Source organism: Lampetra fluviatilis, chromosome 61, assembly GCF_964198595.1.
Source record: "Lampetra fluviatilis chromosome 61, kcLamFluv1.1, whole genome shotgun sequence".
Taxonomy (NCBI): domain Eukaryota; kingdom Metazoa; phylum Chordata; class Hyperoartia; order Petromyzontiformes; family Petromyzontidae; genus Lampetra; species Lampetra fluviatilis.
In genome coordinates, this window is record NC_136335.1 from 7,672,672 (window position 1) to 7,692,746 (window position 20,075).

The window sequence follows — 20,075 nt, forward strand, 5'->3', positions numbered from 1 at the left end:
CGAGACCGCCTGTACCAGGCCAGGTGCATCACTCGGCGTGACGTCACCACTCCGCGTGACGTAATCGGAGGCGTACACCACCAGTGACGGCATGTCACCCCCACCCGTCAACCGCGCGGTACGTCACGTCTCCTTGGACACTGCCAATTTCCGTTAAAATAACATCCTTATTTGGGCAAAGCGACGCCCAATCACTCCATGTATGGGCCTGCATCATTAACATAATTTATTCAGTTAAACAGCTGCTCAGTGGGGGTCGTGTCCCCGCAAGTGACGTCATGTCATGTCCCCCTCCGCGCGCTTCCACGTGACGTCACGTGATCTGAGGAGCTGCCCGTTTTGCTGGTCACTTGCCGAGGTGGGAAGTCCACACCGTGGTGGTGGTGTTGTAGTGGTTGTGGTGGTGTTGTAGTGGTTGTGGTGTTGTAGTGGTTGTGGTGTTGTAGTGGTTGTGGTGGTGGTGGTGTTGTAGTGGTTGTGGTGGTGGTGTTGTAGTGGTTGTGGTGTTGTAGTGGTTGTGGTGTTGTAGTGGTGGTGTTGTAGTGGTTGTGGTGGTGTTGTAGTGGTTGTGGTGGTGTTGTAGTGGTTGTGGTGTTGTAGTGGTTGTGGTGGTGTTGTAGTGGTTGTGGTGGTGTTGTAGTGGTTGTGGTGGTGTTGTGGTTGTGGTGGTGTTGTAGTGGTTGTGGTGGTGGTGTTGTAGTGGTTGTGGTGGTGGTGTTGTAGTGGTGGTGTTGTAGTGGTTGTGGTGGTGTTGTAGTGGTTGTGGTGGTGTTGTAGTGGTTGTGGTGTTGTAGTGGTTGTGGTGTTGTAGTGGTTTTGGTGTTGTAGTGGTTGTGGTGGTGGTGTTGTAGTGGTTGTAGTGGTGGTGTTGTAGTGGTTGTGGTGGTGTTGTAGTGGTTGTGGTGGTGTTGTAGTGGTTGTGGTGGTGTTGTAGTGGTTGTGGTGGTGGTGTTGTGGTGGTGGTGTTGTAGTGGTTGTGGTGGTGGTGTTGTAGTGGTGGTGTTGTAGTGGTTGTGGTGGTGTTGTAGTGGTTGTGGTGTTGTAGTGGTTGTGGTGGTGTTGTAGTGGTTTTGGTGTTGTAGTGGTTGTGGTGGTGGTGTTGTAGTGGTTGTGGTGGTGTTGTAGTGGTTGTAGTGGTGGTGTTGTAGTGGTTGTGGTGTTGTAGTAGTGGTTGTGTTCTGGCGAATTGCCCGATGATGCTGGATGTAATTGGCCGATGATGCTGGATGTAATTACCAGCGAAACGTCGTACTAAAAAAACTGTAAATGTTGTGGATTCACTATTCAACACACCGGTGGGCTAAAGTAGTGAACTATTTGTCTTTTGTCAACGTGACACTTTTTTGCTGATTGGCCGTGTCGGGTGGTGGAGGGTTACGACACATTTATAAATAACGCGATCTAACCCAAAACGTTTATTATGTCTAGCAATAGTCTGCAAGCATTGATGGGCTCCATTTGCACTGATAGCGTTTCTCCATTGTTGCAATGTCCTGATGAAATCACTCGCCATGCTCGTCGCTCACTGCTCCGCAGTTCGGTGGGAAAAAATCTAGATGAGAGTGCAAAAAATGTATCTTTAGTGACATGTTGCAACCAAGTCTTTTGCATGTCTTGAGGTTTTCCACCAACTCCCTGTAGTTGTGTGCCTTGTTGTTTCCAAGAAAATGTATTGCCACTAACTGGAAGGTTTTCCATGCCGTCTTTTCCTTGCCACGCAGTGCACTGTCAAGTGCATCATCTCGAAGAAGTTCACGAATCTGAGGACCAACAAAGACCACCTTCCTTTATTTTAGCTTCACTTAACCTTGGGAAATTTCCACGGAGGTATTTGAAAGCTGCTTGTGTTTTGTCCATGGCTTTGATAAAGTTCTTCATCAGACCCAGCTTGATGTGTAAGGGTGGTAACAAAATATTCCTTGATTCAACAAGTGGTGGATGCTGAACACTTTTTCTCCCAGGCTCCAATGACTGTCGGAATGGCCAATCTATCTTGATGTTGGTTCATGTTGTCATAGGTTTCCTTCATATGGACTGCATGATCAACTGGAATTGATGGCAAAACATTGCCATTATGCAACTTTAAGACTCATCCTCGATTAATCAATGGACAGTCTCTACTCATCTGGATCATGAACGATGTTGAGGGCTGCCATCACACCATCGATGTTGTTGCAGGCTACAAGATTACCTTCCATGAAGAATAATGGGACAATTTCCTTTTGACGGCCGTGGCACATGGATACCCTAACATCACCTGCCACGAGATTCCACTGCTGCAGTCTGCAGCCCAACAGCTCTGCCTTACTCTTGGGTAGGTAACATTTTTGACAAGGTCTTTCAGTTCACCTTGTGTTGAGGTGTGGTTCAGAGGAGGGGGATGGGAGAAAATCTGGATCATGTGACCTTGATGGTTCAAGTGAGTGATTCTGGTACATCAGGAACCAGCAGTCCTCCGTGGGGAACTGGGCGTATAGCTGATGGAATGTTTGGAAAATGCACAGTCCACTTTTTTTTCTTTGACACCTCCAACTGGAGGCGCCATGCAGAAGTAACAATTGCTGATATGACCTGTTGGCTTTCTCCAAATCATTGGTACTGCAAAAGGCATAGATTTATTTTTCTTGTTCAACAACTGGCGAAGCTTTGTTGCAAAAGTGTAGTGACGTATATTGGGTCACTACGGCACTCATCGCCAGTTACTAATGAGAACTGGAGTGTAGATAGCCCTCTGTGGCAGCAGGGTGTGCTATGGCACCAAAGAGGGTCCCTGAGGGGCATAGCTCTGGTGGCTGGCGGGGTGAGGGCATGTCAGGACGTAGCAGCCTGATTGGCTGGCGTGGACATGTGACCGGACAGAGCAAGGATGTGGACCAAGGGTAAAGGTAATGGGACACGTGGTATAGAGCCCGCGGTCTTCTGGTAAGTGCCAGAAGGGAGGCATGGTCAAGGCGGAGCGAGGCCACACTGGAGGGCATAAAAGCCAGGTCCCGGAGTCCAATCAGGGCTGTGGAACCCGCTGTGCTACGTCTCTTCAGTCTTCGCGCTCCGCATCGTGGGTCAGGCAGTGTGTTAACTGACCTGACCCGGTTATATAGTTACCCCGTGTTGGTTACCACTATAGTATCCCAGTTGTGTGGTTATGTAGTTACCCCATGGTGGTTGCCACCTATATAGTTATCCCGTGTACGTTTATATAGTTACCCCGTTGTGGTCAGGAAATAAACGTGTTGTCTTCGAAGTCAAGTGTGTCTATATTTTTTGGTTCTTTCGATAAGTCACGTAGGTAGAAATAAAACAATAAATCACGACGTTTCGATAGCAACACAAGCCATCGTCTTCAGGTGAAGATCGCGACAGCCACGATGTCTGCTGCGAGCAGCACGATGTCTGCTGCCTTGTGAAGAGAAGCTGTTACCAGCAAGAGTTTTTAAAAAGTTTTTGAGACAAATGTAGCCGAAGTAGTGTTAATGGGGAATTATAGTGTAAAGGTAATAAATAGCGTGGCATGTTAAAGGAAATTAACTTAGATTAGCATGTTGGATTATAGTGTCCACGGGCAGGTGTTTTAACTCCGCGTGGCAATGGCCAGCAATACAGAATGTCCCTTGGGGACGGCGCTAACAAAGGGGGCCCAGTTACTCGGTATGTGGGTGCCAGGAAAGAGCAGCCCAACGCGGTGGAGGAGGGAGAGGAACGGGTGGACGTTGCCTGTGATCGATTCTTGGGTTGAACATGATTGGATTGCACTGATAGAAACTCTGATCCTTGAAAAATCTGGACATATCCCCATCAAGGTTTCTGTGGTTAGGTCACGTAGTCCACATGCCCAGCCACCACATGCCCAAGCAGCTTCTGTTTGAGAGGGGGCTAAACGGGCATGGCGCAGGTTAGAGAAGAGGTGCCCTGTTACGGAGGATGTGGAGCCGAGTGAACTTGTTGATGACTGGTACCAGAGGTGTAAAGATTGGTTTCTATGGAGGAGGCTCATAAAGGACACTCATTGGCACTTCGAGGCAGTTGTCCTCCAGCAACAGTGGAGGGCGGAGAAGCAATGCTGACAACGGAGAGCCGGGTGGATAAAACGCAGCGAGGTGACATAGTGGGGGCACAGGTGGTGCATCTGCCAGTCACCTCAGTCAACCGATGGCACCTGGGTCTGTTCTGTGACTTTCCGGCGGGCCTTGGACAATTCATGTGGCTTTAAAGTGCACCTAGCATAGCACATAAACTGTGGAGAAATCCCATGTGTAGTCGGCCCCTCTCCTGTAAATCGTAAAAAGGGGACAGGTCGGCTAACTAGACAACAATAACAGAGGTCGGAAAAGATAAGTAGATACTCTGCATTGTGTTCTGTCTTCCGGAGAAGTGGGCGACTCCACAAAAGATGGGTGCCAGGGGTTTGTGAAATGGCAGCACTTTACTTCAAAATGTTCTTCTGAGGAGCATTTGCGTATCTGCAATCATGACCAGACACCCCTATCACCCTCCACGTCACACAACACCTCAGCTCAGTCCCTCAGCATAGAATCTACTCCAAATGTAAATAATAATATCAACCGCTTAAATCTAAAAACTTGGAAACATTTTTTAACAAGAAATATTTCCATATTTAACATCAAACATCTGCCCAAAAGATGTGCTTCCTACATTTTCTACAGTCCCTAATTATACTGCATTAACGAAACAATATGCACTCGTATAATTAATAATACCGCACCCCCCCCCCCCAATTGTTATGTAAATTAGGGACATATTACTGACAATAGACATGAAACCATTATTCTTTCTTATATCCGAATCAAGGGTGGCTATTTTTTTTATGAACAGCACAATGCAACACAGTAACACTAAATGTAATCAACTATCACAAAAACTACTTCTATTTTCATTACTAAAACATTCTAAGAATATTCCAACTCAGTTATATCTATTGATTCAAGTTAGATTAATCAAAATAAGCAAGTTATTAACACGCATGAACATAATTGAATAACTATCACCAAGCTGTGAAGTTGAAGAAGGTGGCTTTCCGAGCTATGCTTGAAAAATTTAAAAAGGTCTCCCAACTCGATTGAGAGGTATCGGCTTGCCAAGACGGCGGAAGTTGTGGCAGTTGCTGAACCTAAAGTCCACATGGAAGAGTTTGGAGAGGCCGTGGAGAGGGACTACCGGGCAGCCTCAAATATGTTCTGGGGTGGGGTCGACGGGACGTGGCCCATGCTGTTTTTAGTGAGGGTGGCGTAACATTGACCTCAACTAAGGAGATAGTCGAGAGGTGGAAGGAACACTTTAAGGAGCTTCTCAAACCGGTGGACGTGCCCTCCTCACAGATATTCGAGGGGTCATGGGAGTATGCTTCTCTAGTCTACCTCTCTGTAGACTTGGAGAAAGCATATGACCGTGTTCCCCGCAATGCCTTGTGTGCGCTATCTGTTCCTCTATTCCCAAAGTGACAGCTGTATCAGTATTCTTGGTTTTAATTCAAAGTCATTCACTTTGGGTGTTGGACTCCACCAAGGGTGTCTTGTCTCCACTCCTGTTTGTGATTTTCATAGACGGGATATCAAGGCGCAGCCGAGATATGGAGAGTATCCAGTACTGGGGTATGGAGGTGGCGTCGCTGCTTTTTGCAGATAATGTTATCCTCTGCCTCATCGGTCTGTGATCTTCAGCATGCACTTTAACAGTTTGATGCCGAGTGTAAAGCGGCTGGGATGAGGATTTGCATCTCCAAATCAGAGGTAATGGTTCACTCTCGGAAAACGGAGGATTATTCTTTCCAGGTGAGGTGGGAACAGCTGCCCTGAGTGAAACGTTTAGGTACAGTAGAACCTCTGGTCACGAACGCTTCTGACCACGACCAAATCGGGTTCCGACTAAAAAATTCACAAATTCTTTGAATCTGGTCACGAACACATACTCGGGTGGCGATCAAACACGTCCGCGGCCGATTTCCCCTTGGTCCCCGGCAACAACTCCCCACTCCGCTCACCTAAATGCTAATTTCCCGAGTCCTCTCCGTGAGTCTCTTCAAGCTCTCGCCAGGCTGGCGCCTGTTGGCCCATCAATCAACTCTCATCTCCCATCTCCCTGGCAACACCTCCGGTCTCAACGTGCACAACCGGTCGACCCTGTTTGCACCTGCTTCGCCCCTTGCAACTGGCGGTTTGTCCATGCAAATCTCACGCGCACCTGTTTGCTCTCAGTTGCCCTCGGTTAACTATGCGCACCGCGTATTTCACTACTCTACATCATCCCACCCCTTGAATAAAAACGCAGCCGTCCTAGCTGTCAATATATGCAAACGTGCGCCTATGTGTCGTGACTGACCCATTAACTAGCATAATCGTAAGCAGTGACCGTGGAAGAGCAACGAACAAAAACAATAAACAGTAACAAAAGAAATGTGACGGCATGAACAAACCGTCCTAATTAACGAGAAGTGCGGCAGGACCGTCCCCGCGGGTAGAGACAATTTCGCTCGGGCGTGAAGAATGGTCCCGCTGCAGGACTCATCGCACCGTCCGTGGCCATTAGGCTCTCCGGTCCTCCTTACGTCCCGTTTCCTCAGGCGTGGCGGTCGGCGCGCCAGACACATCAGACATTGGCCGTAAGGGACGTGGAGATGAATCGACAGGACCGGTCGAGACGTATCTTTTTAACCGTGACCGATGCACGAACCAGCGCCGCTGGCCCAACCGAATACGCACACACTGCGGCCGCCGGACCTCAAAAACCGCGACTGGTCCTTGCCAAGGACGGTACAGTTTTTGGGACGTGCCTATGGGCACTTAAGGGCAATGAAACCACACCATGTCCCCCTCTTTCCAAGGCACCCCCTGCCCTCCCTGTTCCCGCAGCCGCTCGTTCCCGGCCTGCCTGCGGGCAGAGTTGCTCCTAGCGGCCTCGTGGGCCAACCGCAGCTGCTCAAGCGTTTGCGACATGGGGTTCGGCACCACCGACCCCTTCCGAGGAGGGCGCAATCCCAACTGAACCTGCACTGGGGGTTCGGGCTCCCTCCCATACATCAAATAGAATGGCGAGAATCCTGTCGAGGAATGAGGAGCTAGTCTGTAAGCAGCTAGGACCCCTGGAATGTGAAGATCCCAGTCCGACTGGCCCATGGTCACTTGCTGGCATAGCATGGCAGTGAGGGTCCTGTGTAACCGCTCGACCATCCCATCAGTTTGCGGATGATATGGTGATTTGAAGCTTTCGTGACTGCAAGGATTCATATTCTTAGGTTTTTTCGGTAAAGTCACGTAGGTAAAACATTAAAATTAATAAAAGTAAAATAAAATAAAAATCACGACGTTTCGGAAGCAACACAAGCTTCCGTCTTCAGGTGGAACCGTCACAGCCCGACGCATTATCAAAACACTGGGCCGCCGAGGCGTGCGCCAGGACAGCGCCCACCTGAATCACAACCGGCGCATGCCCCGCATGAAGAACTTGTAGGAATGGCATCTGCTCGGCGGATACAAGTCATAGCCCCCGCCAGGGAAGGAGATCGTGACACGGCATTAGAAGGGGTTAGAAGAATCTCCTCTTCCAGGCCTGGTAAAGGCAACTCTTTGCACAATCGCAATGGCACGAGCATTTGAGAACCCGGAGGTACTTTAACGGTGTGGCTAGCCATCACATGAATGACAGCATTCTGCGATGGCTGTTGACCAGGGGAGTTCAGAAACAGCAACCACTGTCCCGATGGTAATTCAATACACCCCTGGTCGATGAGAATTTTCAAGGGCATCCTGCCTAGAAAATTGGTGCCCAGCAAACAGGGCATGGCCAATGTCCGTGAAACCAATATCTAGCCTTCCAAAAGATTTCCCCAATTTGCACAGAGGCCAACATCTGATCCATTATACCCAGACTCCCCCTGTTAGCCGCTACACAAGCGCTCTCCATGGGGGCAAGATGATCGGACGAAGGAAACGTACAAAACACAGCCTCGGAGACCATAGTTGCAACGGCCCGTGTCTATCAACCGACGAACCTGGATCCCCTGAATCAACCCCATAATACCATCATCATTAGACCTCCTTTGCTAGTACCAAAATATAATAATAGGGGTTTTCCCCTTTTTTCTGTCAACAAAACTGAAACCTTTTAACAAGGATTCATGTCTGCATTAACCACAATACTTGCAGTCAAATGCAAACAAAAAACACACTATGATAATATATGCATTGTCCTTGAAACTGATTGGTCCACACCAAGGGACGGCTTTCTTTTGAGCCTCGACCCAATTGGTGCTCGACCAGAGGACGCCAACCCCATAATAGTCGAAGAACCCGCCGCGGCGCCCACTACGCGATGAGCCAGTGTGTTCCACTGCGCGACGCCGCGTGGCCAATACGCTAACGACCACACACCCCATGTGCGAGTCGCAACGGGATGCGGTTTTACAAGATGAGTCCGCACGCGACCTATGCTAGATGGATGGGACAAAAACGGCCGTGTGTCTGATGCATCCGGATTCGGCTGTGGATTGCGGGAGATGTTGTTGAAGCCGGAGGATGGATGCAGAGAGAATCCTCCGGTCCCGCAACGGCAGTCGACGGCGATGTGGCCCGTGCAGCCGCACCTGTAGCAGGTATGGTAAGGATGCCCAGGCGGCTGGCTCAGCCTGGGGCGCCATTCCCGTGCTGATGGGCGCAGGCCAGCGCTCCTTCCCTCCGTTCACGGGACGAAGGAGGCACACGCCTGCTCGTCCACGTCCGGCTTCGTTGCACCGGCCGCCACCGCCAGCCAGTCTTTAAGGTTGAGGACAGCACTGCGATATGCCAGCGGCGTCTCGCTCTCACCCCATTTCCGCAGCCTGAATCGTCTCCAAACATTAGACGGGGGATCAAAAATAGTGGCCATTTCGGTGTAGACGTGCGCGAGGGTCGCTCTATCCAACTCGGGGATGGTGAAAAAGGCGGCTAACGAGTTGTCGTCGAGGGCCGTGGGAAGAGCTTGAAGTGCCTCCTGGGATGTCCATCCCACTAAGATGTAGGCGGCCTCGAATCGACGACGAAAAGCCGTCCCATCTCCTCCTGTAGCAGTGAACTGACGCACCGGCGGCAGCTGTTGGAACTTGGGAACGACTTCCACCTTGGAAGCCGGCGGCTGCTGCTGCAGCACGGGCCAATCGCCAGAAATGGCGGATGAGTTGAACATGGCTGCAGTCCCGGAAATGGTGGGAAGGTCCAGCGCTCCAGTCGCCTCAGTCATGACAGCAGTGGGAAGCGCGTCTTGGTGTCCAGTTGAAGTCGCAGAAGTCATCCGCTCTAAAAGATGAGTGGCGGCCGACAGAAACCTCCCCAGGTGACCGGCGATGTCCAGCCAGCTCTGCGGAGGTGGCTGGTTGGACTCACCATGCATTCCTGAGTCGATTGAAGCCCGTCATCGTAGCGGGCGCTCGGAGCTCCGGCAACCGGAGCTGTTGGAGGGACATCTTGCTCGGCGTCATCGTTGGATGCAACAGGTGGGTTTTTAAGTTTCATTGCCGACTTGGGACTTGACGGCGAGGGTTCGTTGGCAATTCTTACACCAAATGTAGGGTCTTCAAAACTTAATCACACCGACACGTTGTAACAAGTCACCTGCTTACACTTTATTCACCTATTCTTGCACCAGTTGTAGGCACTCCTATAACTATCTATACGGTCACTTGTTTAACTTCTCCCCACTCTTATCTACCTTGCACCTCACTTATCCTGCACTCAGTAGCTCTGCTCTCAGCGACTCCGCACACAGCATCTCCGCACAAAGCGTCTCCGCACACAGCGAATCTACATCTCCACCGCTGCCCCAACCTACGCTCTCCTCAGACCCGCTCACCTGTCTGTCCTGGGCGGGAGGATCAGCAAACACCCGCCCGGCAACGGCGTGAGGGTTGAGGTCCCGTTGACAGCTGGAGTGGCAGCGGCGAGATGTCTTCACTCTTGGTCCACGGCAACAACTCCCTGCTGCGCTCACGCACACGCCCTTATATCCCCCTGCTAATTTCCCGAGTCCTCTCGTGCGTCTCTTTAAGCTCTCACCAGGCTGGCGCCTGTTGGCCCATCAATCAACCTTTACCTCCCGTCTCCCTGGTAACACATCTGGTCTCAATGTGCACAACCAGTTAAACCCGTTTGCACCTGCTTTGTCCCTTACTACTGCCAGTTTGTCCGTGCAAACCTCACATGCACCTGTTTGCCCTCAGTTGCCCTTGGTTAACTGTGCGCACCGCGTATTTCACTGCTCTACACTATTATTTACTATGTGCTGCACGCTTTACACTGCACTATAAACCATAACTACACTGCGCATGGCGAGTGTGCATAGCCAGCAGGTGGGGTGTACAATAGGCTTCCAGACCCCTGCTGTTACCATCGTATAAAATGTAAAGTTATGTCAGGCTAAGACCATTAAAATGAAACTCAAATGGATTCAAACTAAAACAAGTGCAGCAGGTAGCCCTGACATTAAATATTTTTTATATTAATATGAAATTGCTTAACTTTTTTGTATTAAAGTGCATTTAAAAAGCAATTACAAAAACATCACGGCCACACCTGGCAGTCATTTTAATAGCAATGTCCAACAGTTAAAATGTATATGTAATCATTTCATACATATCAAAATATGCCCCTAAATAATGCATTCCATATCGACTAATTTTCTTCTGCAATTAATTACATCATAAGTACAGAAAGCTCATCTCCAATTGGATGACATCTACACCTGTATGTGAATGCTATGGAACATCGGTCTCAAACTCTCGGTTACACATCTTCTCTGGACGCAATTTCACACATGCTGGCTGTGGCAGTTAGAGTGATAGCTTTGGGGGCAGGGTGTCTTTTGATTGAGCGAGGGACGCGCGGGGGTGGCTTTGTGCGAAAGTGGTTGCAGCAGAGGTGGGACAAAGTCATTGTTATGCAAGTCCAAGTCGAGTCGCAAGTCATCAAATTCATGACTCGAGTCTGACTCGAGTCCAAGTCACATGACTCGAGTCCACATCTCATAGGTGGGACAAAGTCATTGTTATGCAAGTCCAAGTCGAGTCGCAAGTCATCAAATTCATGACTCGAGTCTGACTCGAGTCCAAGTCACATGACTCGAGTCCACATCTCATAGGTGGGACAAAGTCATTGTTATGCAAGTCCAAGTCGAGTCGCAAGTCATCAAATTCATGACTCGAGTCTGACTCGAGTCCAAGTCACATGACTCGAGTCCACACCTCTGGGTTGCAGGTGTGCGGGGGATTAGATCAGCTCGGGAGCACGAGGGTTTGGACTCATGGGCATGCCGTGCTAATCAATATGGAAAAAAAAAACAAGGGTGCGACTCAATAAAGGGTACGCTGCGGAGACTGTAGGGGTGGGGATTCCATTCCGCTCATCCTGCTCGATGCGGCTGCCGTGCTGGAGACGTGAGACTGTGCCGACCACGGGGAAACTCCTCCTCCCCAGCCGTGCTGGTGAGTCAGCACCGCAACCATCGCCTTGGAGTCCAGCCTGGGGGTGATAACCACTTGCTGGCTGGTGGGCGCGATCGACTGGGGTTCTGCGGTGGACGGTTGGTCAATTTACTAGTGGGTCGTCCTCTGCTACAATTGTTTTTGGGGCCAGGGGTGGGGAATCACGGGGAACCACCTGCTGCTGCCGTGAAGGGAACGCTTAGTGAGGACCGCGGGGCGTCGACAGCTGGGACATATGTGGGGAGGAAGGGAGGTGATCCTCTGAGGTGGTACTTGGAACGGTTTGTTTGGTCCATTCCAGAGACGGGTGATACATTGTGCGTGCCTTTGGGGATTGCTTGTGGTGGAGGAAATCTGTGAAGCCGTGGTCAGCGGGTTGTTGTGCTGCTGCGAAGACCATTTGGGTTGGTATAATTGCTCGTGATGTGTGCACTCCTCCGGAGAAGTTGCAGGCCTGTTACCATTTGACAATTTATAACTTATAAAATGTTAATTCTAAGTAAACACTATAAATCTGGAATATACGGCCGCAGTGGTCTTTGTTATATTCCGCACACGGGCATTTGGGGCGTCGCGTGAAACAGGGGCCCCACTATAATCTAAACCACAGCGATGCTAGCTAGGGTTTCGGGTATAGACCGAAACCCTCTAAAGCATGTCCCAAAAAGATGCACCGTTGTACTGGCCCCTCCTCAGCTATGTTCGAAAAGTTCACGCACACCTCCACAAACTCCTGGGGATCAGAATTATCCTGCTTCACGCTGCCTCCATCGACTTGTAGGTCGGTTCCTGGAGTCGAATTTTGATCTTAAAATTTCACCGTCACTCCTGGCCATGTTGCCAAGACATAATTTTTACTGGTTCTTGTTTCATAAGAGATGGGCTCATTGCAGCACTTTCAATTTCAAAAAAATGTATTTCACCTTCTCCACTGTGTACACTCTGTAAGTGTGTGTGTTGCGCAGCACGCTAACCGCTCCAGGACCGCTCCCCCAAAAACTCCACCCACACCTCCACATCCACAAACTCCTGGGAGTCGCCTCGCTCTCCCTCAAAATCCTCCTGCTTCTCCTGCTTCACGCTGTCTTTATCCACCTGGAGGCCGGGTTCTGGAGTAAAATATTCATCTTCACATTCCACCTTCACTACTGGTGATGTTGCCAAGCTGGGGTTGTCTTCTAGTTCTTGTTTCACGCGAGATGGGATCACTGCAGCACTTTGACTTGTACTTCTCGATTCCACCTCCGTCTCCATGTGGGTCTTCTCATGCTTCTTTCGGGCTTCTAACCGTGCAAACCCCTTCCCACACACAGTGCACTTGAAGGGCTTCTCACCTGTGTGTGTTCTCTGATGAAAAGGAAGATTTCTTGAATTAGCATATGCCTTCTTGCACACAGTGCACTTGAAGGGCTTCTCACCCGTGTGTGTTCTCCGATGGATATGAAGAGCATGTGAACGAGAAAATGCCTTCTCACACACACTGCACTTGAAGGGCTTCTCACCCGTGTGTGTTCTATAATGTTTCTTAAGAGTTCCTGACTCTGCAAACGTCTTCCCACACAGAGTGCACTTGAAGGGCTTCTCGCCCGTGTGTGTTCTCTGGTGCTGCTTCAAATGTCCACGGCGATCCGTGCTGTATTGACACTTGTCGCATTGGTGCCTTTTAGCACTGGGCTGTGTCGAGGGTCTTTTCTCCATGCGATCGATTCTGCAGATACACGTTACACATAATATACACATATTACAGAGACAAGGATCCTCTACTCCCCTGTATAGCCATAAAATACTGTTGGAGCAATTGCTATTAGCGAGGACCTATGAAGTCCTGCACGGGGCACGAGAGAGTGGGTGGTCAGCATCACGCCCGGGTGCCCTTTGTCATGTAAGTGGCTGTGCTTGCACAACACCAAGTACTTATTGTACGTTGAGTCGACCGAGGAAAGGCCCAGGAATGGTTCAGATGTTGGCCGTGATCTGGAATTGAACTCGGGTGTCTGGGTTTGTAGTGAAGCACACTAACCACTGCACTACTGCTCCCCACATTACACACAGAGTACACTCACACACAATATACGTACTCATTACATGCTCGAACAAAGTACACCGACATAAAATATCCTTCAAATCAATATAAAATATCCTGTTCGTGCAGGTGATCATAGCCAGCACCTACTCATGCTGGCATGGCAAGAAGGGATGTAGCGTGGCCAGTACCACACCCGGCTGTCATCGTCTCTCCAACGATGATGTATACGAACTGCAAGAGGTAATCATTTAAGGCTCAATCTACCTACGTGAGGTGCAGGACCGGTTCATATATTCACTGCCAGCGATGTTGGCTATGAGTGGGAATAAAACTCTGTCCACGGAGTTGGTCGCAAAATGCGTTTAACACTGAGCCACCGCTCCCCACATTCGCCTCTCACATGCTCGTGACAAAATGATACACATACAGTCGAGACGGCCAGAGACAACGGCGATCGGGCGTGGTTCTGGCCACCCACCTCCTGGTGTATCATGCCAACCTTCATAGGTGGTCGCTAGCAGCACTTGCCCCAACAGTATGTTAAAGCTATAGGGTGCATCTTTGTCTCTATCCTGTGTGAGACAGTGGAGTTTGTATGTTCTTTCCCTGTGTTGCGTGGGATTCTTCCAGGTTTTCTGGTGTCTTCTTGAAGCTAACCCTACAAACAACGTAGCTGGTTTTGCCCAAAAGTTCCCACTGCTGAAATAATAACCGGGACATTACTCAATTGGGATTACCGACATTCGGTAAAACATCCCCCTACTGGGGCAAACTTGGCAGGAACCTCTTGGGAAAAAAGTCTTGAGATTCGGCGAGAAACTGCTCGGTGAGGTAAAGCAGTAAGCCAGGCCGAGACAAATTACAAGCAAAGCCAATCAGCGGGCAAGCTAGGGGCCATCCATTTAGTAGGTACGCAAAAATATGTCAACTTGATCCCTCCCCCCCTCCCTGTACGCACGCGTACTTTTTACACCCCCCCCCCCAACTGCGTACGTACGCTTGACGCACCCCCCGAATCCTATAGAACGGCCTATATTTAATCCATGCATAAACGATCAAGGATTAATAATAATATTAACGTGTTCTTGTTTACTAGCTTGCGACCGAGCTTCACACAGCTTTTTACAGTTATACTTGACCGTGTTATCCATCCTGACTGGTTATTCAAAAACACGTGCGTCGACTGAACATCTGTAACAGTCGCTCGATGTATAGAGCAGTGTCAGTACTCAGGTCCGGGCAGCAGCAGCACGAACAGAGAGAGCACCGCGGCAGCTAACACCTTGAGCCAGCGGCAGTCTGCGGTGAGGCCAGATTGGAGGATGGGGCAGGCCGCCAGACTATGTCAGGACTCACTGCTGAGCTGCGTGATAGCTGCAGTCAGGGGCACGGTGGCACACGAGTGACACCTCTCCCACAGTCCCACCTCTCCCGGCAGTACTTGTCTGACAGCTGAAGAAACTGAACTGTCTCATTTGAAGGCCAATGTCGACAAATTATTGAGGCTTCACCCTCCCCCCCTCCGTTTCCTATGCGTACGTTGTGATTAGACCCCCCCCCCATACGCAAGCAAACGCATTTGGGTTAACACCCCTCCCCCATATACGTACTAAATGGATGGCCCTTAGCAGGCGAGCCCTGCATGGGGTCGGCCCCACATTGTGATGCTTTAATACTACAACCTGGACATCGATTCACAGTTACTAAATTGCTATTCAGACACAAGAAAGAATAAGCGAGGCTTTCCTGGGTAAATTAACGTAACAACAACAATGCGAACTTTTACCTCGCGGATCAAATTAAGCGGCGAACACAGCCACGAGTCGACTCCCTGCTCCACTTCCTGGTTCCGGGATCTCGTGACGTCACACGGAGGCGCGTGGGGGAGGGGGGAGTTCCCGGGTGACGTCGTAGTGGGGGAAGCTCTCCTCGCCCCGCCCCTCGCTCCGCCTCCTCGCCCCGCTTCCTCGCCCTTCCCCTCACCCCCCCTCACCTCCCCCTCACCCCCCCCTCACCCCCCCCTCACCCTCCACTGAGCGCGGCTCGCGCTGATGACGTCACGCAACCCGAGAACCAGGAAGTGAAATCGAGAAGTCTCTATGGAGCTCGGCTGTTGCCGTGTGACCCGATAATGTTCACATCGTGGTGGTGATGGAGATGGTTGTTGTTGTTGTCGTCTGCCTAGATACAGCCTCGCTTCTTATCTCTCTCGCAGGGATAGCAATTGAGTAGCAGCAAGTATGAAATCGATGTTCAGGTTGGAACATTTCAACTTGGGGCCTAGCTACGCGAGGCTTGCCTCCTGCTCTCGCCTGATTACACTGGTCCATAATGTTTTAGACGTCTTCCTCAGAGATGAGATGCGTTGTTTAATATTGAGTATTGTGCTGAATTCAAATATGACAATTAAAACAACTGATTGGCTACTGTTCACAATATATTAAAGTTACATTTTACGTCTATGTATATTGTGTAGATAGTTTAACTCACATGGTAAACCTCGGTCTTTTCATGTGTTTATGGTTGCTTTACAGTTTACATGAACAGGACCCTGCGGGGTGGGCTGGTAGGAATAATACTTAGTACCGGTACAGGGATATCGACCGGGTATAGAGGAGTTAAAGAAAAAATTACTGTATTCTAGTGTAACGTTAATTAAAAGTGTTTGTTTTGACAAGAAACGCTGTGAGATTTAAAGACCCCCCACCACCCCCCACCACCACCACCCAACCCCACCACCCCCCACCACCACCTTCTGCACTAGGCCTCGCGAAGCCTGCCGCACTAGGCCTCGCGAAGCCTGCCGCACTAGGCCTCGCGCCGTGCTTTTCGTGCACAAATAAGGCGATTAAATGTATCTCGTCTCTGTGTTAATAAATGTTTTATGTCTCTGTGTTAAAAAACGTGCTGCGTTTCAGTAAAGTATTTTTTTTTAAATAAACGTGCTTCGTTTCATCTCTGTGTTAATAAGCCTGCCGCACTAGGCCTCGCGCCGTGCTTTTCGTGCACAAATAAGGCGATGAAATGTATCTCGTCTGTGTTAATAAATGTTTCTTGTCTATGTGTTAAAAAAAACGTGCTGCGTTTCAGTAAAGTAATTTTTTTTTAAATAAGCGTGCTGCGTTTCATCTCTGTGTTAATAAGCCTGCCGCACTAGGCCTCGCGAAGCCTGCCGCACTAGGCCTCGCACCGTGCTTTTCGTGCGCAAATAAAGCGATTAAATGTATCTCGTCTCTGTGTTAATAAATGTTTTTTGTCTCTGTGTTAAAAAAACGTGCTGCGTTTCAGTAAAGTAATTTTTTTCAAAAACGTGCGTTTCAGTAAAGTAATTTTGAAGCGAAGTTTAAAGTTTTGCCGTGATGCGCCGGAAGCGACGGCCATCTTGTTTAATTCACATCGCAGGGAGAGCGGGCGGCCATATTGTCGGACAGGGTCATGCCAAGTGTTTGCAGTAGGGGGCGATGTTGATACACGGACGGAAGGACGGACGGATGGACACATTAATCTATTGGTGGTCTGGTCCACTTCGTTCCTACCAGTAACAGGACCCTGCGGGGTGGGCTGGTAGGAATAATACTTAGTACCGGTACAGGGATATCGACCGGGTATAGAGGAGTTAAAGAAAAAATTACTGTATTCTAGTGTAACGTTAATTAAAAGTGTTTTTTTGACAAGAAACGCTGTGAGATTTAAAGACCCCCCAACACCACCCTCAACACCACCACTCCCACCACCCCCCACCACCACCACCCCCCACCACCACCACCCCCCACCACCACCTTCTGCACTAAGCCTCGCGAAGCCTGCCGCACTAGGCCTCGCGAAGCCTGCCGCACTAGGCCTCGCGCCGTGCTTTTCGTGCACAAATAAGGCGATTAAATGTATCTCGTCTCTGTGTTAATGAATGTTTCTTGTCTCTGTGTTAAAAAAAACGTGCTGCGTTTCAGTAAAGTATTTTTTCTTTAAATAAACGTGCTGCGTTTCATCTCTGTGTTAATAAGCCTGCCGCACTAGGCCTCGTGAAGCCTGCCGCACTAGGCCTCGCGCCATGCTTTTCGTGCACAAATAAGGCGATTAAATGTATCTCGTCTCTGTGTTAATAAATGTTTCTTGTTTCTGTGTTAAAAAACGTGCTGCGTTTCAGTAAAGTAATTTTTTAAATAAACGTGCTGCGTTTCAGTAAAGTAATTTTGAAGCGAAGTTTAAAGTTTTGCCGTGATGTGCCGGAAGCGACGGCCATCTTGTTTAATTCACAGATCGCAGGGGGAGCGGGCGGCCATCTTGTCGGACAGGGTCATGCCAAGTGTTTGCAGTAGGGGGCGATGTTGATACACGGACGGACGGACGGACGCGGACGGACGGATGGACAAACGCGGACGGACGGACGGACGGACACATTAATCTATTGGTGGTCTGGTCCACTTCGTTCCTACCAGTATAACATGTCACCTGTCCTGTTCATGTAACACTTAAAAAAGCAGCAAAAGGGTTTTATAAATAACATTTATTATGAAACAAGGCAAAACACTTGTGTTTATATAAGTACATAGTTTAGTTCTTATTCAGTGTCTACTCAGCGCTTCTTGGCTTGTCTCTTGTATTCATTAAATGGAGCATCTCGTGTCACTGTCCAGCAATAGTCTGCAAGCATCGATGGCCTCCATTGTCCCTGATAGCGTTTCTCTATTGTTGCAATGTCCTGGTGAAACCGATCGCCATGCTCGTCGCTCACTACTCCGCAGTTCGGTGGGAGTGCAAAAAATGTATCTTTTAGTGACATGTTGCAACCAAGTCTTTCGTATAGTATTGCGTCATCCGTGATATGTATGACGTAATACCAGGTTCAGATTGCATCATTCATCGTTTTGCTCAAAAAGCCAGTATATTTTATATTTATATTATTTTATTATTTCCCTTCGACGTGACTTTACCGAAAGAACCAAGAATATGAATCCCTGCAGTCACGAAAGCTTTAAATCAAAAGCCAGTACTGTCCAAACCCAGTCATATATTTATTCATAGATCCAGTCAAAGATGTATTTTAGTCATTTCTGGCTTAAATGTAGGTCCCTTCCCTTAATAACTCACTTATCCTCCACCATTCCCAAGTCAAGGGTTGTATATACTGACCCAGTAGCATATCTTAAAAACTGGAGCCAATCAACAAGTTTAAGCATCATTTTCATTCTCACTGGCCCAGAATTAGTAAAGTTGGACTATTTATTTTGGAAGCATTTTGGCCCTAGACCAGTGTTATACAGTGGTACCTCGTCGATCGAACTTTATTCGTTCCAAAACCGTATTCGAACACCGATTTGCTCGAACACCGAATCAATTTTCCCCATAAGAATGAATGGAAATAGCATTAATCAGTTCCCCACCCAAGGATGCTCCTATTATGGGCCATTTTTACACAAAGTTTACAATATTAAAATTCAGTACAGTACATAAAAGCATACAAAAAACAGTTATAATTAATATAATAAATGAACATTGAATTTCACTTTACCTGTAGTAAGGAGAGCGGATGGCTTGAGTGGAAGGTGGTGAGGAGGGGAGGAGGAGGTGTTAGTGTTGCTTGGAAGGGGAGCCCCCCTCCATAAAACGGGTAACTGCCCTTCTGGGGTTCTTTTCTTTGCCTTTTTTCTAGCACGAACTGTGATTCACTTGAGGGCCTTTTTACTAAAAACTGATCAAGACAGGATTGTTTCTGCCTCCGTTTTAAGATGTTTCTGAAATGACTCAATGCATTATCATTATGAAAATCGCCTGCTCTGCTGACTACTGCCTTATCTGGATGATATTTTCTACAAAATTGTGTAACTCAGCCCATTTTGCCATCATTTCCTTCATCAGTGAACTTGGGGCAGGATCCCTTCCCTCCTCTGAAGACATGTCATCTTTTGCTATCTGTTGCTGCTCATCGTGAAGGTGTTGGAGTTCCTGTCGTCAGTGCCATTGTGTATGGATAAACACAATAAAAACACTAAAATAAATGCATTTGATCCGAAGTTGCTTGCAAATTGCGAGGAATCATTAATTAACAGACTCACACAGAGACCCATGGACTCAGACCAGACCCTTGGACTCTCCACACAGATACTTCATAGACAATCATATGCTAGTCGCAGATTTTTAGGATTGTGCAACGGACATAAACAAGAGGTCGGACAAAGAGCAGATCTACGTGGACAGTCACTTTGTCAATGATAATGGCCCTATAGTGAAAATGTCTTCTCACGTACAAAGACCTTTGCCCCGTCATGATATAGAGGAGGTCACAGAGCGTCCACTGCGAATCACAATGCCGCAGAGTTACATGTGGATGGGTTTTTTTTACTTATTATGGGAGAAAAGCAGATAATGTGAAGGAAACCCATGGAGAACGGGGAGATCAAACAAACTCCACTTAATCACTGCAGAACACAGATCATACAAACAGCACTCACTATAGAACAAGGGGAGATCATACAAACTGCTCTCTGCGGAACAGCAGAACATACAAACTCCACTCACACTGTAGAACAGGGGGGAGGTCATACAACGTCCACTCTGTAGAACAGGCGGAGATCATACAACCTCCATGCA

The 20,075-nt window shown here is 48.7% G+C and overlaps 1 long non-coding RNA gene across 1 annotated transcript; it reads left to right on the top strand.

Annotated features, from left to right (window-relative positions):
* Positions 1-62: 62 nt before the first annotated feature.
* Positions 63-19,365, top strand: LOC144951200 (uncharacterized). Its single transcript, XR_013640457.1, has 3 exons — positions 63-118; positions 1,722-2,314; positions 19,344-19,365. It is a non-coding gene; the product is annotated as an uncharacterized LOC144951200 (long non-coding RNA).
* The last annotated feature ends 710 nt before the right edge of the window (positions 19,366-20,075 follow it).